Below are 25,237 nucleotides of genomic sequence, written 5' to 3'. Positions count from 1 at the left end.
GCATGGCATGATATAACACAACATGACATGACAAAACATAACGCAGCAAACAGACAATATATAGTACATGACTCTCCATACTCTTCCATTATCAAGAGATAATTTCTAAGCCAGGTAATGAAAACAGCAAGTGGTTGCATTGACCATAGACAAAAAAGTGGGGTCCTGTGCTCTGAATGCTGACGTCCTAAACCCTCTTCCAGCTCACAGAGAAGCTCCACAATAGCAGAGACACCTACTTACAGTCAAAGTTGCACGGCTTATGTCACCCTACCTGTATTATCTGAACTAGAATACAAGTTTTCACTCTTTTTCCTAACCTTTAGTAAAGAGGCTCACTGCTCACTGTTTTATGATTATGAGACCCCGAGCTTGCTACCCTGTACTTAGCAAAGTAGATATTGCAATAAAATTCTCACTCTCTGTGGGCAGTTATTAACATCTGTGCATGCTTATCTTTTTGAAGGACTGACACAGAGCATTTTCATCTGGAAACTGCAAATGAGCTGTCAGTTGTGTTACTAAACCTATCAAAACCTTTAGTGTCACATGTCATAATTCTGGAGTGATGAAGAGTAATGGTGAATTTCCTAAGTAGAATTGCGCATAATGATAACAATCAATGAATAGAACAAGAATATGGGGTGCTAAGGGCATTATCAAATTAAAATGTGAAAATTATGTACCATGTGTACATCTGTATAAGTTTTGCTTATATCTTATGGCAACAGGTTATCTTTCTTTTTCCCATGCTTGCTACATGTTTGTTTCAGAAATATTTCACATTAGACTTCAACCTGTAATTTGCCTTTTGCAATATTGATTACCACCAAACTGATCTATTATTTCAACAATATTGTATTAGATACTCCCACAATTTTAAAATGCATTAGGAAAGTTTTGTAAAAGGGCCTTTCCTTTTTTTCTTTTTAACAGAAAAAAAATTATTTTGTGGGAATGTCTCATTTTTGAACAATTCTTTTAATTGACTGTAATCCCCATTACAACCTGAAAAAAGGACCCTGAGAGCTACCCAGCTGTCAGCCTCACCTCTGTGCCTGAGAGAGTCATGGAACAGATCCTCCCAGAACTTTTGCTAAGGCACATGAATGTGATTTGAGACAGCCAGCATGGCTTCAACCAGGGGCAAGTCCTGGCTGACCAACGTGGTGTCCCTCTATGACAGAGTGACTACATCAGTGGACAAGGGAGGAGTGGCAGGTGTCATTTATCTGCACTTCTGCAAAGCCTTCATCCCAATCCCCAGCCACAGTCACATCATCCTTCTCTCCAAATTGGAGAGTGATAGATTTGATGGATGAACTGTTCAGTGCACAATAATTGAGTTGGATGGTTTGATCCAGAGACTTGTGGTCAACAGCTCAGTGTCTGGAGGGTGGTCAGTGACAAGTGATGTCCTTCAGGGTTCCATATGGGGGCCAGCCCTACTCAGTCTTAATCAATCACATAGTCAGTGAGATGGATGCACCCTCAGCAAGTTTGCTGGCAAGACCAAGTGTTATGGTTTAGGCCTGGCAAAGCCAAGGCCCCCATAAATATACCTTTTACCTGATATCTGCTGTGAGATGTGGCCAGGAAATAAGCAAAGCAGGCTCCAACTTAAACATAAAGAGAAGTTTATTAACTAAACTACACACACAATTACTAAACTACACACACAATTACTAACCTACACACACACAGGGAAAAAAACAAGGAGAATGAAAACTACACAGAAACACTTCCTTATCCTCCTCCCACCAAATTCCCAAACACATTTACATTTCCCAAAAAATTATCCACACTCGGTCTGGCACCACCCTTTGGAAAAAAAAATCAAATCTTCAGCTCATAAGGGATAGACGGAGTCCTTCCTTGTGCCACGGACTTCTTGTCACAATCAGCAATCCGCCCGGTATCTTGCTATCTCGTGACATCTCCTTTCCATGCCGAGGTGCTCTCACCACCTGGCATGGGATGGGGCAGGGGCCTGCCTTCAGGGCCTTTTAAGAATGCCTCGTCTCGTTCCAAGCAGAGTACAGTCACAATCCTGGGACCTCTGTCCCCCCCCCATGTCTTCTATACCCCCTGGGGCCGAGGGGTCTCAAAACCAAACTCTCTTGACGCCGAGCCTCCGCTTCCCCCTGCAATACAGCCTCTGCCTCACCAGGAAACAGTCCATGGAAATACAACAAAAAAGAGTCCAGCAAAAACTGCCACTCCATCTTCCTCCATTCCTTCAACATCTCTCTTCTCCCTTTGCCAGACCCTCCTTACTGGCCTAATTTTCTTCCTTCATCTTCCACTCCTGTCCCTTTCCCAGGAAAGGCAATGTTCTGCGAAGCCTTCATTCCCCAAAGGGTTAAAAGTTCTCCCAGGCGGCCGGACTGCCCGCTGCCCCCCCCCCTTTCTCCTCCCAGCCGTGCTGCCTGCCGGCACATGATATCAAGTTTCAAGATATACAGTTCGAGCACGGGCTGCATTCTCTGGGGGGGGGGGGGGAATAAACTGGTCGCTCAAGGGTCTGCCACCCTTCCTCCGAACCCGGGCCTACCGTAGATGGCCCACGTGGCTCTCCCCTCCCCCAGCCCAGCCAGAAACTGGGCCGGGGGAGAGACTTCTTCACGCCAGAAATCCCAAGAGGACTCCGAAGGCCAAGAGCCCTGCTTTTAACCCCTTGAGTTCGTAGTCTCAAGAGGCGGATCCAAATGTCCTACTGGTCAAACTAAGTGCCCATCTTAAATTCCAATTACCCATTGGTAATCACAGCAAAACAAAATATCCCAGATGTCCCATTTCCGGTCAAACCACGACACCAAGGGACACCAAGCTGACACACCTGATGGAAGGGATGCCATCCAGAGGGACCTGAAAAAACTTAGGAGGTGGGCCCATGCTACCCCCATGTCCAAGGCCAAGTCCTGTACCTGGGTCAGGGCAATCCAAAGCACAAATATAGATTGGGTGGAGAATGGATTGAAGGTACCCCTGAGGAGAAGGGCTTGGTTGATGAGAAGCTCAACATGACAGTGTGCATTTGCAGCCCAGAAAGACTGTTGTGTCCTGGGCTCCATCCAAAGTGGTGTGGCCAGCAGGGACAAGGGGGGATTTTTCCCCTCTGCTCTGCTCTGCTCTGCTCTGGTGAGACCCCACCTGCAGTGCTGTGTCCAGCTCTGGAGCCCCCAGCATATGAAGGACATGGACTGGAGAACTGGCGACAGTCTGGAGGAGGGCCATGATGGTGAGCAGAGGGCTGGAGATCCTTTCCTATGAGGAAAGACTCAGAGAGGAGTTGCTTATCCTGGAGAAGTCTCCAGGGAGACCTCCTTGTGGCCCTTCAGTATCTTAAAGGGTCTTATAAGAAAAATGAGGATATATGTTTTAATGGGACCTGTTGTGATAGGGCAAAGCTTTAAAACAAAAGATGATAGATTTAGACTAGGAATAATAAAGAATTTTTTATCACAAGTGTGGTACAACCTTGGAATGTGTTTCCCAGAGAGGTGGCAGATTCTCCATTCCCAAGAATATTCAAGGTCAGGCTGCATGGAGGTTTGAGTAACCTGATCTAGTTGAGGATGTCCCTGCTCATTGCAGGGGGCTTGACTACATGACATTTGCTGGTCCTTTCCAACCTAAGCTATTCTATTAGACTAGGAGTAGATCCTGATGTCACAGAACTGATTCAGGCTGATTTTGTAGGATTTATATCTCTGCATAAAGAGTGAATGCCAAGAACCTTTTAAAAATGCCTCCAGGCCGAGTTTTCCTAATTGAAACATTTGTCTTTTTTCTGTAATTATGTATTATTGACCACCCTCTGTTTGTTGTAATACTTTGATTTATGGCATAATGGAATGAAAATTTTCATGTGACAGCATATTCCCGGAAAAGATGCATCAAAGGAAATTTTTCTTTACCAGTTTTTTTACCATGGTCAGTTGGCTCATGATTATTCTCTGAAGTTCAGATATATGTTATATAAATATATTGGTGTATCAGAGATCAGAGAGGAGGTAGACTGATGCACAAGAGTTTTGCTTCTTACTCACAGAATAAATATTTGGAAGATTTCAAGTAGTCTACTGTAGAATGCTCCATAGAAGTGTTACAGAAGAATTGTGACGCTTTTGTCTCAAAGTATTTATTACTTGTTTCTTTCTGAAACAAAAAATATCCTTGTGGAAGCCTCCTAGGTTGCTTCTTTTGGTTAAAAACCTCTCTTCATAAAATGAATAGAATTATCTCAATATAACCTTCAATTTCCAAACTACCTTTGCTCCTAGTCTTCCTTGTTCAATATTTTTAATTTTCAGTCATTGGTGAGTCTTTCTATTCACTACAAAATTGTTTTCTCATTAGTCAGTGTGCTTTGCTAAATAAACTAACTGGTCTTTATGCTACTGAATTTCACAGGGATTATTTAAATCTAACTCTCAAAATTATTCATTTTATTATCTTCTCTGTCCCTACTCATCTGTGTATCTGTCTCCAGACTTTGCTTCATGAAATTGATGTGCCACAGACTTCAGTTTGTAAATGAATGGTACCAAGAATTTAAATCTCAAGGTCATTTTTAGCAATGTCATATAAGCACTGGCATTTATTGGATTACATAAAGTCAATGAAGTTAAACAAGGCCTTTAAACCACTTCTAGTAATTAACACATACAACATGTGCTCTGTGGAAAACCTACATGACAGTGAAAAGGACAGTGTAAATCAGACCAATGCAATCACTCTTTCAAAATAATACAATTCCCAAAACAGTGCATAAGATCTCTGATAACGGCTTAAATAATTTCAGAAGTTCCTATAACCAATGAATACTTTCTACCACAACACAATAAAAAGCTACCCTAGAGTATCGTCATGGTGTTTCAAATTTCAATGTACCAAGATTTATTATGATAATTAGTTGAAACTACTCAAAAATTGGATCATCTTAGCCAGATATCTGCTGTTGTTAGTGATCTCTTGAGTAGAATTGAATAAAATATTATTAAACATTGTTCAAGGTGAATGGCTTAAGTTTCTATGAAACACATAGGATACATATAAATATTTTCATATAGAATGTTATAGAACTACGTACAGTTTAGTCAATAAAACATGGAATTACACATATGAAATGGCAAAATACTTAGATTACTTCAAAGGAGCACAATGTCTTAATTTTTCCTCTTTAAATCTTAACCTCTCAATCACTAGTGTAGTTCTTGGCACCTATGTAGAGAAAAAATTATAAAGAATGTCAATATTAATTTACATTTTCAATGTAGTCATACAAGCCTAATACTAATGTCTGTATACAGAACAAAAGCATTGCACAAACAATTCTCAGAAAATGCACACTTCAAGAAGTTCCCTGTAACTCAATATGAAATATTTAACTATACTCAGTTGTTTATTATTTTATCCCTGGGTCTTCATTAGGATACAAAAGCAGCTGAAGCCCAAGGAAGCAAAGGTATTTTCTGCAGGTTCACCATGCATAAAATCAGAATAACATGCAAACCTAAGAAGGATCTTGTAATTACTGTTGCTAATTTTCTGGAAAGCTAATAAATGTAAAGTTTCATACTTTAAAAAGAAATCCCAGTAGAACACACAAAATTAGAAGTATCACAGTGAAGCAATGTATTTTATTAAACTATTTTGTTCTAAGGTTTTATTCCATGAGCTGGAGACATAGATTGCTTTTGCAGCAGCCATTGAAAGCCATTCAATTATATATTTGCAACAGTATTTAACAGGAAACTCCCTGTTGCTCAGCAGAGTTCTGTTTAGAAGCACAACTGCTTCCTCTCAAAGGGTATCCGAGAGGTGTGGAATTTGATTGCTGCCTACTCTCTCGTTTAGCAATATCAAACTGAGAGGAAAGAGCGGCTGAATTGACAAAGCCTTTGTGCTCTAGAGCAATTCAGATGTGTTAACTTTAGAATAACTCTAGAGGTAGAATATGTTTCCTCTCTAAAGCACAAAGGAGGTTAGAAAGGCTTTTAAACATTGTGCTCAACTGTCTGCAGATACAGAATTTTTCTGTGGGGAACAATTTTTCTCATGTTCATATTTGTAGCTTGCAGGAAGTATGGAGACTACACAGCCAGCTTGCCTCTTGCCTGTGTTTAATGTTCAGTGGTAATTTAGGATATCATATCATCACATCTGTATTGCATTCCCATGAAATACCTTGGCTTAACCTTCTCACTCTATAATGCCAATCTTCCATAGGAGTACTGCACCTGATTTAGTATTGCCCTCAAAAAAAAAAAAAAAAAAAAAAAAGTGCCCACTTTCACTTACTTTATCATTCCTCTGAGGCTGCTTCTTCAGCATCTTGACTTTTGTATCCTTTTTCTCTAAATTCATTTTCAGATTTTGCTGAGGTACATCCCAGAACTGTGGTAGATAGCATTAAAAACATCCATTAACAGTAAGAAGCTGATACCCTTTTTCTATGTACAAATCTCAACAGCTTTGGCCCTTACCTAGGTATTCTGCACAGCAAAATCATTAATCACTTGCTATTTGGTACCATCGCTCCTTGGGTCTGTATTGCTGATGTCCTTTTCTTCTTCCCTGTAAAAAGACCTCAATCCAGCAGAGATCTGAGGACATTTTTCCAGTGGACTTTGATCCAGTTCAGCATCAGACATTAAATGAGGTTTATAACAACATAGATGTTATAAACAAGGCAAACCCTCCTTTTTGATTCTTTTAGTTTTGAATCCTACCACAAGGCATTCTTGCAGAAATCAGTTTCACTGTGTACAGACATAGAAGTTTCCACTACTGGGTAATAAACAAAAAGCCAATTTCTTATGGATCAAAAGCCTTATTTTTCAGACAGCTCTGCTAACAAAAGCAACTGAAGTGGCAAAGATCTTTGCTACCAAGAAATTATTAGAGACATTTATAAGAATGGCTCACTCCTCATCGAAATGTGGAATGCACAGAAATATTCAACTAGACATGAATCAGCTGTCTTTGCATCAATGATTCTTATGCTCATTTTGTTCCCCATGAACAGCTGGGTAATAGTGAGTTTTGTGTTTAGGGCTGAAAGACACATAAAAACCCCAATGAATTCTGAAGTCTAAACCCAGCCTCCTGAATTTCCTTTCTTTACTCCCCACCTTTTGTTCTTCCTCCTAGTTTGTTTTAGGTAAATCTCATTAGTGCTCATTTGGTACCAATCAAAGTGCAAAACATAACAGAACATAAAGCAATTGCCACAACAGTTGACTGATTACTTCATTTTGCTGCACAACTTGCAGTAAGCTATGCCCTGTTTAAAGACGTGCACAGTTGCAGCTCCTCTTATGGGTTCTATTTTAATAGGAAAGGGTCAACATTAAAAGCTTTCTGTGTGAAACCACAGGCAGGTGAACATTTCTGGACCTCACTCCAAACCTCAGTGTGTTTTACATAATTTAGAAACTAGGGACTCACACTTCCTCTGTTTAGGAAACAACAATTACTCCATCTGTCTGCACAACTTGGAAATTTTGTAGCAAAGGGGTAAGTGGCAGCATTTAATGTTCTTATTCCCCAGTGGGATGGGGGCTAGAATGAAAGTGACAGAATTCATGTATTTATATAAAGGTAATTTAAAAGGAAAAGCAAAAGCCACACATACTAGCAAAGCAAAACAAATAATTCATTCACCATTTTCTGTGGGCAGGCAGGTGTTCAGTCCTCCCAAAAAGGGTTCCATCACATATACCTGAGATTTGGGAAGACAAACACCATCACTCCCACTGTCTCCCCCCTCCTTCTTTTTTGCCTAGCTTTATATGTAAGCATGATTCCATATGACGTAGAATTTTCCCTTGATCAACCAGGGTGAGCTGTCCCACTGTGGCCCTTCCCAACTCCTTTTCTACCCTCATTCTCCTCACTGGGGGAGCAGGGTGAGGAGCAGAAAATGCCTTGGCTCTGTGTAAGGGCTGCTCAGCGATTGCTAAAACTCCCCTGAGTTAACAACACTGTTTTCAGCTCAAATCCAAAACATGGCCTCATACCAGCTGCTGTGAAGAAAATTAACTCTATCCCTGCTAAACCTAGGACATTATTAAAAAAAATATAGAACTCCTAAGAGGCTTTAAGGTAATCATGAATTTACCTGGTTTTCTAAGATGTCTGTGGTGGCTTTTTACCATTTTCTGTAAACAGCAGGAAAATAAGCAACATGTTGCAATGTGTTTGCATAAAAAGCCCAAAACCTTGTACACACAGTCATCTGATTTGCATCTATGTTAGTACGGCTGGAAGACATGGTAAGTGAAAGCTTCTGATACTGCTTCTATCAAAAAAATATATCAGGCTCAAAGTTATGGTGCAGTTACGGCTAAAAATATATATAATTTTGCATATGTATGTGTAATGTGTGTACATATTTTGTGTGCTTCTTTGTGATGCTCTTATGAGAATTCTTCCCTAATCCTCGGAAAGATTCTCTGTTCAAAGCAAAATTCAAGCTCTGAGTATTCCTAGTGTTTTATATGGCAACAAAACTGTCTGTTTAAATGAAACATGAGGAAACCTTCACAGCAGGAGATTGCTGTGAAACACTGATGTATTCATCTGACATTTTCAGATATGTTGCCTGGGGTTACATCCAGCCACTTCCCACTCAGTTTTATTGAGTAGTTTGTTCCTGTGTGACAAAAAAAAAAGATAACATTCAAAATGCACAAAATTATATTTATATTATTTTCTGGTTTTACGTATGAATGGAAGAACAAGACTCAAGAACAATGATGCTGCAAATCAATAGAAAATTCAAGAAAGTTGTAAATATCAGCTGTTTACCCATAAAACTGTTGAAAATTCAGATGAATAATGAATGAGGAAGAGTTTGACTTCTCTTCAAACAATGGGGGGAATAAGCATATCATATTTCCTCCTGTGTTATCTACAGCATTTAGCTGTAGATTATATTTAGCTGTAGAATTTCATTTTGTAAGCAAAGAAGGAAAGCTTTTTAATTTATAAGCATTCAAAGTCCACTGCTACCATTTTTGATACTGCTTGCTGGTACACCCTGAACATTTGGAGTCACAATTCTGGTATCTATTTTCAAACATATTTGATGTGAGTCTTCTATTTTTTTGTGACCTGAAGTTTGCTCCATCTTTAGTTAGTGTTTTGAATCAATGTTAAGGGGATTTCCATCTGCATGTATTTACACAAGATTTGGTGTAAACCAATACATAGATAGGAGGTCACAGAGGCTTCCTTGGCTCAAATCATACAATGTCTCATAAGAACATGTAATCCCAGTTCTTCTAACTTTTCCTTGTCTTTGCCAGCTGCTTCTCATTTGTTTTCCAGTGCTGTCATATGACAAACTAAGTCTTTTTAAATATACCAAGGAACAAAACAAGAATCTGGGCTTTTAGCTATCCTCCACCCAATCTGATAAGCATATTACTGCAAACATTTTCTTTAGAGGTGGAAATGTATCCAAACAATTGAATAACTGTTTATCCATCTCTAAAATTATTAAAATAAAAGGTAATATTGACTGATGAGGACTAAAATATTTTCAATTTGTAAAAATTGTGACAATGTTGGGTAATATTGTAAGAAGCCAAAAATAATTAATTATCACTATTGAGAAATTATTAGAGAAAGTGATATTTGCCACAGCTGGGTGGAAAAAAAAAATATATAATTCAGATAGTTTATAAACTAGATTTAGATGAACATAGAAGGAATCAAAAATTCCACTTAAAACTTTAAGGATATCCTGGAAATTTTAATGCGTGTTGTTTAGAACTGTTCTATCAGCAGCTGTGCATTCATAAACAAATATCCAAATGCACAGTGGCAGACTGAAGGATAGCCAGCAGCTCTTAATAGATAGAAAAGGAAACAGGACTGTCTCTATATCTCTGAAAACTGAGTTTTTTGATAAAACTGAGACATTGTTTGATAAAACAGAATTGGTGGAGACAAAAAAATTAAATTTTTGACTTGAATTTCTGAGTATCTCGTGCTAGCATCTCTAATAAGAGAAAATTGTGAAACTTTGCTCAGTATTTATATTGGTATTTATCTTATGTGAGGCTTCCTGTTGTTGCTGGTGAGAGATAAAGAAGCATTGCTCTGCTTGCCTCTGAAATACACAGCTGTGAGAACAAGAGGTATGCTGTGGGTGCCACAAAATGTCATTGTAATCACTGATCTCTTCAATGAGGATGGTCAGGCTTTGGAATAGGCTGCCCAGGGAAGTGGTGGAATCACCTTCCCTGAAAGTTCAAAAGGCACATGTATGTGGCAGCAGGGAATGTGGTTTAGTGGTGAGCACAGAGGTGATGGGTTAACAGTTGGACTCAGTGATCTTGGAGGTCTTTTCCAGCCTTAGTGACTCTCCAATTCTCTCTCCTGAATGCTCAGGACCAATCTGTTCACCAGTGGGCAGGGATGATAGGACATTTTCTGCATAGGCATGTGAAACTTCCTTTTGGGAATGTTAAGGTAGTCTGTTTCTTAGAAGTAAATGGGAGTTGGCATTGCAGGATTCAACTATGCCTGAGATTGCTCATAACTCTTTTTCAACAAAAATTACCTCCTGACCATGGACATATAGGTCAATTTGTATTCATTCTGGAATAGCAGTCTGTGGAACTTTCTGGGTTGCACTCTTCAAGGTGACAGACCAGATGTCTGTGGGGGAGTGAATTCTGAGGTCTCTGCTGATACCACTTTCTTCTCATCCAGTTATGAAATGAAGCTGTGACAGCTGCCACTGAATTCAACTGACTAATTTCTAGGAGCAGTCTTGTATGAGGGAGAAGAATTGAGCTTGGAGCAGATGAAAGGAAATTCTAAGGGGGTGGTAATTCTTGTCTCCATAGTCTTTATTTCCTACATGTATTTGTATTCTCTTCAGTGAACAGCATTGTCAGTCTCATCTGGAAAGGAGAAGGGAGGGCAGGTGTGAAGTGCCTGTCACAAATCTGGATCTATTCATCTGCAGGAGTCTCAGAGAGGTGTGGTGTGACCAGCACTGCTTAGTGAGATATCCTCAGCTGAATCAGACCATACAAGGAATGCTGTTTGAATGTGAGACACACAGGAGGCCAGATACACACAACTCCTGTTTCACTGAGTTAGTGTTTTAATTCACATATGGAAAGGCAGAGGAAAAGGTTCAGGTCTTAGACAGAACATTTCTAAGAACAGGTCCTTTTCCTTGCATAAAAGGAAGGCTGAAGGACCAGCTGTTTCCCCACTCGATTTAATACATATGTTCTTTTACATCTGATATGTAAATGAAGATGCACTCATTCTTTATTCCCTGCTTCCACTAATCAATCATCTCGTGTCAAAGGATTTGGCCCTATCATCACTATTCCAGCCTGCTGTACCTCTTAGCTTCTTCTCAAAAACGTATAACCTAAACAATTGCAAAGAGCTCACACTTGTTATGTGTGAGGAATCTTTTGACAAAGCAGCCTGCAGTGTTTTAATCACTCACAGTGAGTCTTCAGGAAACTTGAATTGTGCTGCCGCTTTTGCCTGTCCCTCGTTTGGTCAGTGCTTTGTTGCCTGGCTAAAGTAAAACCAGAGTCCACATGCAACTTTGAGAACACACAGAGGATTTGCCTTTGAAGGAAAATTATGTTTGGGCTAACTGCAACCATGCTGACATTGTGCTGTAACTTGGCTTTGGCTCTGCAGGATTGTGATGAATAATACATTCTATAGGGAGTAAATTAACCAACAGACAAGTTTCTGGTTATTTTCTCTTGTTAAAAGCCAGGCATTTTTATGTTAATCTCAAAGTTAGTGTGCCTGTTAGGATCTAGGCTTTAATCATGATGTGCTGAAGGAGTAGCCTGTTTCTGCTCTGGGTACCAATATTTAATCCTGTGTATTTTTGTCTTCTCTTTATCTGCAGTGCTGCTGGTTTTCTCTTTTCCACACTGCCAGTTTTCTTTTAACTGTAGAATCTTAAGTGAAAAAGACATGTATCTCTGTAGATCTCTATATATTATAGATGGATGGATGGATGGATGGATGGATGGATAGATAGATAGATAGATAGATAGATAGAATTCAGCAGCAGAAAGCTGAAAACCATCAAGTAATTGAACTAAAACATTAAATTAAAATATTATGAGAACACCATGAAGGAAATGCCTCAGTAACTCAAAAAAACCTTATAAGAATCACTTTAGGAAATAAAAAAACCCACTTATTTTAAAATGTTTCAAATTATTCAAAAACCCTAATTAACTATCCCATGTATTCTTGCTGGGACTGAGTGCCTTTTTTTTTATTAGAGTAACTTCCTTTTTCTAAGTGTTATTTAAAAGATTGGATAGTATGTGTTTCAGGGTTTTGGTGGGGTTTTTTTGTTGTTTCTTTTTAACTTCATTATGAAACATATTCTTCTAAGAAGAGAAAGGACTGGGGCAAGTTCTTCTTACTCTGGAAAAAGGAGAGTAAAAGTGTTTGATCCCCCTGGAATAAAAAATAAAACCTTTTGTTCTCACTTTCAGAAGAAAAGGTGGACACTTCAGAGTAAGTCTGAAGAGGAAGCTTATTTGGTGAGCAGGGACTGAAGAGAAGAGGATGAACAGGAGCAAGCACACCCATGAGATGAGTAGCATCTCCATGAGGAATGAAGAAGAATACACATGAATTTTTTCTTTACATCAAGACACTGATTTAACAGAAACCAAACACAAGAGTAAAGGCAAATCCTCTAAAGGAGCAGCAGTAGGAGGACACTGATTTATCAAACCTGCTTTTCTGTCCTGACTTAGTAATTTTGAGTTTTCTCTGTTCTAAAAATTAAATAAACTGGTTTGCATTCTGTTCATATGGACTTGGATTTAAAGCCTTCTTGATTTACTCAGAGACCCTGAGCTCACTATTAGCAAAATGTGTAGTTCAGCCCACCTCATAACTCTAGCTGATTTATCTTCCTGTGACAGAGATCATTGTGGTTTATTAAATAATGTTTTAAATAGTGTGTGCATGTATTCAAAAATGTGTGTACATTACACTAGATATAAATTGGAAATCTGAACACTTAAAGACAAATTTGGTTCAATAACATAAATTACTGTCTTTGTGACTTTAAAACTTAAAAATTATCAGTTTTTCACCACATATTTCTTTTCTTTTCTTTACCATAGAAATAATGGTCTTGACCTCCTTCTAGGAAGAACTTGAAATTCAGTGGATACAACACGTAAGGGTAAGGAATTATTGGCGACAACTACTGTTAATACACTCCTAGCACTACTATGATACCAGAGATATTAAATGAGCAGCTGTTTCAGGTGATAAACACACTGGCCCATGTTTGATAAGAGTTCAACAAAGATAATTTTTCTTTATCTTTTGAAATTTCCTCTTGTTTTCCAACATCAGCAATACACAAGCAACATTTTATCGGTGGGCATTATAAACAATGTCAAGTCCTTTATTTCCTCATGTGCAGAATTAAATTTTCCCCTCACATTTATTATTTTCTATTTGTTTCATTTCTGTTTCTCCCTCCTCTCTTTATTTTTTTCCAAGATCTTTAAGAAGGTTTGGCATTTAAAAAAGGCAAATTTAAACTATTTGAAATTAAATTATAGGATTTTAATATCTCCTGCAAATTCATGAGATGTCTAAAACACAATCAGACTTTCAACATTTGTATAGCAATAAAAAAAAATATTTTTTTACATGGGAGATTTTTTTTTTTTGCAATGATTAATTATTTGTTCCCATTTGCTGACCACTTTAGAATGTGTCACAGGAGCAGGTAAATAATTTGACTCATCTTTTCTTTTTTTCCCCCACAAGACATTCCTTAGCACAGTTGGCAGGGTGTTTTAATATTTGCAATTTTAGCAAATAAATGCTTTTATTTTGCTTTTCTTCTGAATAAATATCTTTTCACAAATCACAGAAGGGGTGGGCAAGGGTGGCAGGGACCTCTTTGTTCCCATGTTCCTCAAGGATGCATCAAGACAAAGTCATGATCTAGGTGTTGATCTAATGAGAAGATATCCATTGGATTGTTTGCTCTCGAATGCTGTGAATTGTGAGTGTCCACAGTGTGCTTTTATTTAAATAACATCATATAACTTATGAACATCTTCTTTAAAAGAAATTACATTTTAGTGTTTTTTCCTTCTAATGATTCTGACCAATTAAGTTTTAGATGTACTCAGTGTACATTTTCTAGCTTAAAATGCTTCCTAAACTATTTACCTTAAATTAAAAGTTCTGATAGTATAATCTCTTCATACAAAATCACAGTGCAAAGTCTTTGAGGAGCAGTTAACAGAAGGAATAAAAGATAATAACTTTTTCTCACAGTATATTAGGAGCAGAAAACTTAGTTGCAAGTAACTCTGACCAATTGGAGAACAACACTGAAAAGGAGGCTCCAAAAAGATCAGGATCTTGTACAGGCATTAAATCAGTTCTCTGAGTTTACTATGACAGATTCTAGGAAAATTTCCATGCTTGATCCTTTTTTTTTTTCTGAGTGAATAATCAGATCATTTGCTTAAAATGGAAAAAAAGTGTAAAAGAGGGTGAGAAATAAATTTATAAAACACACAATAACAAAATTACCAAAGCCAGATGGCTTTTATCCAAGATTTATAAAAAATGAATGGAGCCAACTGTAGAACTATAAAGGTTGGCATAGTATCTCTTGCTTGAAATTGTCTTAGTCTGACATCAGCTTCTAAAGAGGCTTCCAGTGCAGCTCTGGGAACAATAGATCTGTAAACCTGATGTCCCATAGGACCCAATAGCAGGAAATTTAATAAAGCAGAGAAATGGTGAGCACTGGTAAATATTATTCAGTTTACAAAAGTCAACACAGCTTTTTAAAAAAAATGAGGCAGGACTAGAAGAAATCGCTGCTGTTCTTTAAATCATTAAACAAACCGGAGGATAAACGAGTCAAAACGGATTTCTGAAAGACTTCCGACAAAACACTTCACCTACAGGCTTTTGAGGAAATTAAGCAGTCATGGAATAAAATGGAAGGTCCTTGTTTGGATAATTAACTTCTTAAATACAGAAAACAAACAGAAAGGAAATGCAGATCATTCTCTACTGTGAAGAAAAGCAATCAGGGAATTTCTGCAGGATTTTGTTACTGTTTACTGTTTGTGGACAGAAGACAAAGCCCCTTTTTGCTGAATGAGAAGCCATGGGTTGAGCCCTCTCTGGCCACAAAGCTTTGCCTTCTGTAAGCCTTCACCACTTTAGCAATTATAACCTCATATACTGAAGTTCTGCTTGTCTCTCATATGACATCATATCTGTATGGCCATTTGTTGCTGCTGTATAATTAGTCTTCTTTTAAATCACTCTCTGCATACAGACTTCAGCTGTTTCTTTCTTCTCTAAAGATTCCTCTGTTGTTGAAAATCAATCTTTATTTCTTTTAATCACAGAGGAATCTTTAACTTGATTCTTATTCTGAACTTTTTTTTTCCTCCATTTTTCCCCCATTTTGTCCATTTGGGTTTAAAGTTCAGGATATATCCCTATATAAGCATACTGTGTGTTTTCAGTGCTTTGTCACAGCCCTCACAATGACATGCAAGATGACAGAGCTGATTAGCTCTGGTCAAAGTGCTGTCAAAGCAGTGGTGCACCATCTCCATCAGTGACTGACTGTCAACATTGTTGGTTCATCCTTCCCTGAACTGAAGAACGGCAGCCTGAACCCCACTTCAGCTTCCAGTCTCAAATGTTGACATCTTGGGATCATTAGTTATGTTTGTTGGCATTTATTGATGTACCCAGAGGATCTGGTGATTCTCCCTGATGACACGGCCAAGAACCAAATGTGCTTCTTTTCTGTGCACTCTGTTCTCATCTGGATACACATAACTGTACCTACTGACCTGGGGAGTACTCCCTGTGCCTAAATAGTCGTAAAAAACAAAAATCCCATTATATTTCATATTCATCTCACAGATACTTTGACATTTATTACTTAAAAACAGAAAAATCCATTAAAAACCTATGTGACTATTCTTCTTTAGAATTAGATGCCTGGCTCCTCTGCATATTGACAGCAGAAAGCAATCCTTGGTTATAGAAAAAAATTGAAATTGATTAGAGAAGCATTAAAATCTGAACTTTTTCTGATGTCAGGAATTTACTATGATGTGTAGCAATCTATCCTGAGGTGGTAATTTCTGGGTAAGGTTGTGTAAACATCAGTAGTTGCTGCCAAAAATATTTCAATGAGAAAAAGTCTGCTAAATTGAAATATGATAGGTTTTTAAAAATTGCATCCTTATCTGAAATATGGTGGTGAAATATTGATATTCAGTATGGAGGGCACTTTAAATGGTGCCTCTGATGGTTCATTTGTTTTAGCAAAGCAACATTGATAGAAAAGTGATGTTAACAGTTGGCTCTAAAACTAAGGAAAATAACTGATTATTTCTAACACATTAAAATAAAGACAGCTTCCGACATAGGAAGTGAAGGGCAGCTTTATGATAGTGTGGTTTAATGGAGTTTTTTTAATAGTTTATTTTTTAATTCATATGGTTCATCAGGTTTTGCCCAAAAAGCTGTTAAAATTCCTGCAGGGGGAAGGTACTTGCACAAAACCAGACAGAATCTGAATTTATTTTATTTCAGCAATGAAAATAGTTCATTTTATGAAACAATGATGGAACTGCAGCACAGGATGAAAGGCAAGCACTGCTTGCTTCATGGATGTAGGTCCAGGAAGCAACTCATTAACAGCCTCACGTTAATTTTAATTTATTCACATATTTCATCTATATTTACATTGCATTAACCTTCAATGACTGTTATTTAACCCTGCCCAAAATCTCAAACATCAAACCAGATAGTCTGCTGCCAGCTATTCTCTGCTATGAATCACTGTTTTCCCTCTTTCTTCTGAAACTGAGTAGTTATACCACAACTCAAGGAAATTATTCTACAGTCCCTTCAACCCAGCTTTTCACAAGATTGATGACAGAGCTCCTTAATTAGTCATACACAAGTGCTATGTCAAAAGTAAGTCACACTCTTCCTATATTCAGTATCAAAGTTTTGCTTTACTACTTTTATAAAATCAGGGTCTTTTCTAACTTAGGTCTAACTAAAATCATCTGTATGAGTAGCAAATAAAGATAAAACCAATACGAACAAATATGAAACAATTGCTTGAGGAATTAAAAACTTTTTAGATTGCGAGCACTTCAAATCATGTTACTAGACTATATGTGAAGTTTCAAGGACATTGTATTTAGTGTGAATGTCCATAAGTTAATGTGAGCCTGGGAAATCTTTTCAGCATCTTGGCAAAAATCAGAATCTCCTTCAGAGTTTTGCTGCTATTTTCTTGACACCTTTGTTGCACACCAAAAAAAAAAAGTGTGGAATCACTGAATTTCAAAAAACATATATGTACAGATGCATAAAATAATTTTTTTCTGTTTTCTTAGTGGAAACACAGGTTTCTCTTTTGCAGCCTATGTCAGAAACAAATTACTCAGCCAAATTGGGGTGAGGGGGGAAGCTTACTGAGTCAGGAATAAGTCTAGTTTTGTGAAACTGCTACTTCTTCTCTGCATTGTGTAGGCAGTGAATTTCCCTGGAGAACACACCTAAGAGACTGCAGCTTTAGCGCTGACTTAGTAGATCAAGATTCTGTTGTCCAAATGAGTCACTGCACAGGACTTTCACAGAAGTTCCACAAAACTCTGAAAATCTTTCTGCTTCTTTGGTAGTTTGAGATCTCAACTAGAAAAAGATTGTATTAATGCAAAGTGAACAAAATGGCTTGGAGGGGAAGTTGTATGAGAAACAGCTGAGGTCACTTGGTTTTTTCAACCTGGAGAAGAAGAGACTGAGGAGAGAGACCCCACAGAAGTCTACAGCTTCCTTGTGAGGGGAGAAGGAAGGGCAGGCACTGACATCTTCTCTGTGATGACCAGTGACAGGACTTGAGGGAATGGCCTGAAGTTGGGTCAGGGGAGGTTTATGCTGGATATTAGAAAAAGGTTTTTCACCCAGAGTGTGGTTGGGTACTGGAACAGGCCCCCCAGGGAAGTGGCCACAGCACCAGCCTGAGAGAGTTCAAGAAATATTTGGACAATGCTCTCAGGCACATGGTGTGACTCTTGGGGTGTCCTGTGCAGGGCCAGCAATTGGACTGTGGACTTGTGGATCTCTTCTAATACAAGATATTCTATGATTCTATGAAATTAATCACAAAATGATTCAAATTACTTTTGCCACATAATAGAAAAAGCATTCTCTGTACATGATGAAAAATCTAATTCGTTTAGAAATTGCTTCTGGTTTTCGTTATAAATTGGCAGATTAACCTGTAAAAAATGCTTTGTCTTAAATTTTTCACAGTGCCCTCATGAAAGTTGACCCTCACTGACCAAAGAGGCATTCCACACCATATGCCATCATTCTCAGTATATAAAGTGGGGGGAAGAAGAAATGGCATGGGGGATATTTGGAGTGATGATGTTTGTCTCCCTAAGTAACCATTGCACATGACAGAGCCAAGCTGTCTTGGGGGTAGCTGAATCCCTGCTGTCTATGGGAAGTGGGAATTCTTGTTCAACTTTGCTTGAGTGTGCATCTTTTGCTTTCCCTGTAAAACTGTCTTTATCTCAAAACACAAGTTTTCTTACTTGTACTTATCTGACTCTCTCTCCCATCCCATACAAGGGTAGTGAGCGAGCAGCTCTGTGGAGCTTAGTTGCCAGCTGGGGTTAAACCACACCACCCATTAACAAAATATACAGGAATGTTCATACAATATGTTTAACAAACAACATAATAAGTCTACTTGGAGACTATTTGCAGGAAGTTGACCTTTGAAAAGTTTTAGTGCCTGTTTTGAACACCTGGAAGCCCATGACAACTTTTCTTTATGCAACAATTGTGAAACATTTTCTCCGGAGAGTACCTGAAATTTAAGATTCATTTAAAATATCTAAAACAATATTGACAAATGATTGTGAAACTGGCTCTTTTTAAAAAGTCACACTGATTAAAATAAAGTCAAGTACTTTAAGTACTGCTGGCTGTAATTTCATTTTGATGTCTCCAAGGAGTCTCCTATGTTATGCACAGCACCACAAGAGCTTATAGAAACCACGTGTGAAAGTCAATTTACAAACACAGCAGAAGTGAATACATGCAGAAATTCAGGAAAACAATACTGTCAGATTTTACAGTGTTCACCAATCTCTATTGCTAATGTAGGCACTGATAGTGAAAAAGTAAATTGTCTCCATTCAGTATAAAAGAAAGTTGAAGCGATGCAGTATTTCAACTCTATGATAGTCTTTCTGTGAAAGAGATCTTGCTGAGTTCTCCAAATTTCAGATATGGCTTTACTGTTACTCATATGTACAGAGGAATTAAACCAATGTAGGTTTGTATATTAGTTTGTTTTACTGGAAGGGGAGATACTTTTCCTACTGTTTTAGATTTCCACTAAGGTAGTAGCACATCTTTTATTTAATGGAGATGTAATGCATATTTAGCAACACTTTTCACTCTCTGTGCTGCTGGGATATGAATATACTGGGTTATTATCAGCAATGAATTTAATTTATGGAAGTACAGTTATGGGCAAGCAAATGCAAAATTGAGAACACCCTAGATGACAGGATCATAGCATAATTTAAATTGAAAAGGGCCTCTGGAGTCATCTGGCTTAGATCCCAGATGGCAAGAGGCTTAAATTCAAAATCAGATCAGGTGACTCAGGACCTATTTCTCCCCTTTAGGGATCAATTTAAACTGCTGTAATGTATGATTACACATAGTACTGATAACATGTATGGGCACTGAAACTGTGGATTGGAGGTCAGGTAGCTGTATAAGAAATGACAATGTCTGGCCCAAAAGACATATAACTTAAGCCAGCACGGGAAGGTGACTAAATAATCCAGGTAAACTGACGCAGGCAACTCAGGCAACTCAAGCAGTGCCAAGACATCAGTAAGTAATTATCAGTGTGTCAGCTTTTTATTTCTGAACACTGCATAGAAGAGTTTAGCACCATCAGTTTTCAGTCTTGGTCAGAAGCAGATTGATAGATATTTTTCCTTGGAAAGGTATTACAGAGATCAAGGTCTGTCAGTTACAGTCTAGAGACTGCAAGAGGTTGACAATGCAAGTAGTAATGCTCTGTAGTGTAGTGAAAAGAGGAAGCAAATCTGATAATGCAATGATAAAGTCTGATTGTGGCTTCATGGGGTTCTCTAAATTAGCTCTCATTTAGCTATATCAGATCCTAACTGCAGTGGAAATAACTTGGGGACTAAAGGTGCTGTATTGGACCTTCAGATATCCTAGTACAATATGAAGGCTATTCATTTCCTGCTCTCCACTAAAGTCCTGGAAAATGTGAAATAAATGATTCTTTTTACAACCAGCTGGGGCTATGTGTATCACGGTCTTGTGGGACTAACAATAAATGTGAATGTTGTTCACTGATGTAAATTTAATAACTTCAAAGTTATTAAACTGTGATTTATTTTGCTACAGCAATTAATTCACTGGACTCAAGAGGTTCAGTGCAATTTATTATTGATTATTTTATATATATATAACTTAATTTTGCTCTTGGATCTAGTAGTATAGTTTCACAAGGGGTCTAATTTAAAACTATAAGTCTAAAATACCATTTATGTTTTAAGAAAGCTCTGAGGAATGGAAAAAAACCTTCCAATTTTATTTTCTTGAAATACAGAGCACACACTAAAATGAAAATTAACTTTAAATTCAAATAATCCACTGCTGAATTGCCACTTTTTTCTGCACTTGACTCCTCTATTCCACAGAAAATTTATTTCTAAATTTGCATTAGTTTGCCAAAAAAATAGTTATTTTACACAGTCTAACTATAAGGTTACCAACCCTGTATTTGAAGGCCACTTTAAGAAATTAACTGGTAGAGTCAGCAACTTTATGAATTTGCAATACCATGGCTTTACTCCTCACACCTTGATGAATAATTCAACTTCATTGTGCAAGCAACATAATGAATTTCAGGAGTATTACCAGTGAATAAACAAAGACGATTGAGAAGGACATGAACCTGTTAGAGAGAGTTCAGAGATGATCAGAGGGCTGGAACACTTCTCTTGTGACCACAGGCTGAGACAGCTGGGGAAGACAAGGCTCCAGGCAGAACACCTTCCAGTACCTAAAGGGAACCTACAAGAAAGCTGGAGAGGGATTTTTCACAAGGACACACAGTCATAGGGCAAAGGGGAATGGTTTCAAACTGAAAGAAGGTGAATTTAGGTTAGATATTTGAAAAATTCTTTACTCTGCTCTTCCAAAATAATTCCCTTTTAAAAATATGCTGTGAACTTGGCTGAAAGTTACTAAAGGACTGGGACATGACAGGAGAAAATATTTTTAGCAATTTACTCTTTGCCAAGGAGAAGAGAAAGTCCAGTCAGAAAAATTTGTGAGTTCAATTCTGAAATCAAGAGTAAAAATAGTAGCAGCATAAGTAAACTCAGGTCTAAAATACTATTTTTTTTTTCTTTTTGTTTTCTCTTGTTACAGGAAATTAATTCAATTAGATGGAATAGACCATGCGTGTTTAATGTGACAATTTGAACTGGGATTGCTACCTTTTAGTCCTGAGAATTCTAATGATATCATTAAGGTTGTTTATAGAAATCTACAAAATTAAATGATTGCTATTAAACACCATCTTTTCTGAGATAGAAGCTGGAATGGCTCCTGGGTCTGATAAGAGACAACAGTCTTTCATTTCTAGATCACTGCTTTGAATTCGAGCCAGGATAACAACAATGAGAATTTATTATCAACAAAAGACAGGCAGCACGCACTATGAAAGGAGATTATGGTGTCAGGCAGTTTCTTAGGGTGCTGGTACCTTCCTGGGAAATGTGTTTTGCATGCAGTGCTGCTCTACAAGGATATTAAGATGAAGCTTCTGCCTAGCTGAGTGTACAGTAACTGCTTTGCAGAGAGATCATAGTTCCAAGTATCATCAAATATCTTCCAACAAAATTAAAGGCATTTTATAAAATAGAAAGTAATGGCCTCTAGAACACAAATTGTCCACATTTAGGAGAAAAAGTAAACCACATCTACAGCTTCTGTGATGGAAGAAATCCTGAAGAATACCCTGGTTACTGTGTCTGGATCTGATCTGGATCATGGCTGTGCTTTGCTGGCTTGACTTCCTTATATGATTTCTTACTCATCATGAACTTTTCTGGGATCTGGACTTGTGACTGGATTTAGTGACTGTCACCATACCTGCCCTGCTCACCTTGCTCAGGTCTGCTGTGGGATTGTTCCCTTGTCAGTGAGGCCTCTTTGACTTTGCTTTGTTCTTGTGTGTGCCCCTGGCTACCTGTGCCTGGCAGAGCAGCCTTCTCCTGCTGCTCCCTGCCCTCTCTGCTGGGCACAGTCAGCAGCGTTGGTGCAGCAGGAGCTGTGGGGTGCCCTGAGTAGAAGGAGGTGATGAACCTCCCTGTGCCAGTCAGCCAGCTCCCATTGGCTTGGCAAAAGCCAGCACCATTCCTCTGTGCACCAGAACATCAGCCAAAGGAGATGGGGCCCTTGCTCAAATATATTTTCAAGGTGTAGAGGTGGGAAAGACAGAATGGGTTCCTGCTAATGTCAGGTGACAATGGAGATGTGAGGCCACCCACAGGAAAGGACACAAAGGAAGATACAGGAGGAGAGATGTGAAAGATGACAAGTTGAAGGGACAGATCTGGAGACCGTGCCTTAAAATGAGGCACTCCTTCCTAGCGCAAGCCCAACCTGAAGGGACTAGAGCCAGTGGAATAACCAAGGTAGACTACAGGGAATGAGTAAGAAGGAAGAAGCAGCAGAAAACAGGAGTAAGGAATTATAGAAATTTAAAATTTATCTTATTTGGAAGCAAAATTAATTCATTGAACTTCCCATAGTGGAGGCTTGTTTTACTCATGACGCCCTGGCAAGGCAAGTTACATCAAGTTACCAAGACTTGTTCTAAAAAAGCTGCTGCAGTATCTAAAGTCTTTAGAAGACCAGCATGATTCTAGATATTCCAGAGACTTCTCTTTAATGACAGTTTTATGATATGGCTGGATGAAATACATTGCATGCAGAGAGATGGACAAGGAGATTTCCTGTTCAGATTTCCTTCTTTCTGGAGCTTACTTCAAGATCTGACCAATCTTTTACTCCATTCTGCAAGACACTAAAAATTTCTACCAAGAACATTTGGAAATGGCACCTTGTCACCAAGCCTTTAAAGATCAAGGAGTATCTTCTGAAGGAATGGCTGACCATCTCATTTCCTTAAAATAATAATACACATTCTAGAAAAATAACACCACAAAAATGCTGTTGAAGAAAATATCTCTTCCCACAGTTTGGACTTTAAAGCTCAGACAGGATGTTTTTAAAAATAAAATATTTTTATACAAGTGATTATTTATAGAATTTGGCACACTTTTTTGGCATAAACAATAAGATATTAATTTTTTATGCAGAGGCCTGTATTTATAGCACTGAAATTAGCTGAGAGAAATGGCACTGAGCTAGTTTAAGCTGTTACATTTTGCGATAGTTGTTGTCAGGGAGAATTCTGAAGTGCAGAGTATGTCCTTAGTTATGTTTTTAACAGCTTCTCTGAGTTATAACGTGCTAGCACAGACTGTATGACAGGATCATTCTTTAACTGCTGCAGCCTCTGAAAAAACTGAATGGGTTAATAACTTTATTTCTCTTTACAGAATACTTCCATCTTGGTGTCATTTAAACTATTCTTTTTTTTTTCCCTCCTTCCAGAGCAGTGTTAGAAAGTTGCAGTAATTATAAATCCTTCACTGTGGCTGTTGAAGCTGGAAATGCCAAGGTGCATTCACCATTTACCTCAACAGGCCTGTTCATGGCAGCTATTTCAAATGAGGTGAAATACATGTCAATGTCATGCAGCATTACTCTGACTTATTACTGCAGCTGTCTTTGTAAATAACCTTTACAACATCACAATTAGAATCTTTTACTATTTCTAGTATTTAAACACTTGTTTTTAAATGGCATTTCAATAAATTGCTGGTATCCTTCAATTGCAAAAAAAAAAGAACTACTGCCTGGTACTGCCTGGAAGCAAATGCATGGTTCCAAGTTATCCACATGGCTGGATTGCTTCTGAGTCCTGCTTTGGAGTGAACTGACCTGCTCCTTTGGGGTCCAGACTTGGGATAGCTGTGGGGAAAGGATTTTTTAGAAAACGCACCATACAGTGCTAGGGTTGTGACTGCTCAAGTCCCTCTTACTGCACTTGGCACAGACCTCTCAGTCAATGCCAGCCAGCTCATTTGCCCTCACAGTATTGCTCCAGGGAGTTCTTCCCCACATAAGAATCAAATCATAATAAAACTGTACTTTGAGACATTAGATTACATCCAGCCATGCATGGAAGCTGCATGAGGAGTTGAAGGGATGACGACAGAGGTTTCTATATCTCTTTCTGCAATTGCAGACACCCAGAACTCTTTTGCTCATGAGAGTCTCCAGACACTGACATATATACCCTACAGGATTCACACACAGGATAGGCAGTGAGTTTATACAAGAAAATTTGTTAAGGGAAATTATTTAGTAGGAATATTGGCTAGGCTGAGGTGATCAGGAATAGGGCTCAGACAAGTTAACTGACCAGCAGACTGTTTAAACAGCCTATTTTTGTACCTTTTCCCTATTTTCTCAAGTTTATTCCTCTTGGATCCACACTGAACATAATTTCTCAGCCTTTGGCCCTTCCTTTAGGCTTTCCATAAGGATTTTGTAAAGATCAAAGGGACTCAAGCATCTCATAATACTCAGCCTTGTTTCCACCTGCTTATCTGCTAATGGTTTAACTTGACCCACATTAAGACTGTGCCTGAGTAGTTTTTCCAGTGATCAATCACTGTCTGAGCAGTTCTGTTTTTTGTTACTGTCTCAGTTATCACCTATCTCTCAGATTTGTGTATCTGTGTGTTCAATTTATCACTTTTCTTGCTATTCATTATTTTATTTATAATGAATAGTCAGGTAATTAATGAAGCAGATGGTCTCACATTCCCCATACTCTTACAATGATCAATCAGCCTGAATGATCTGCAGACAAATCCCAGGATGCATCATGTATGATAATCGGGTTTTTTTTTTCTTTATGTGCCCTTTGATTTCCAGAATGCAAATGTTACATTTT

This window comes from Melozone crissalis, unplaced genomic scaffold (assembly GCF_028551555.1).
Source record: "Melozone crissalis strain CALT ecotype California unplaced genomic scaffold, PUWL_Pcris_2 ptg000042l_1, whole genome shotgun sequence".
NCBI classification, from domain to species: Eukaryota; Metazoa; Chordata; class Aves; order Passeriformes; family Passerellidae; genus Melozone; species Melozone crissalis.
Note: the sequence above shows the minus strand (reverse complement) of the source record.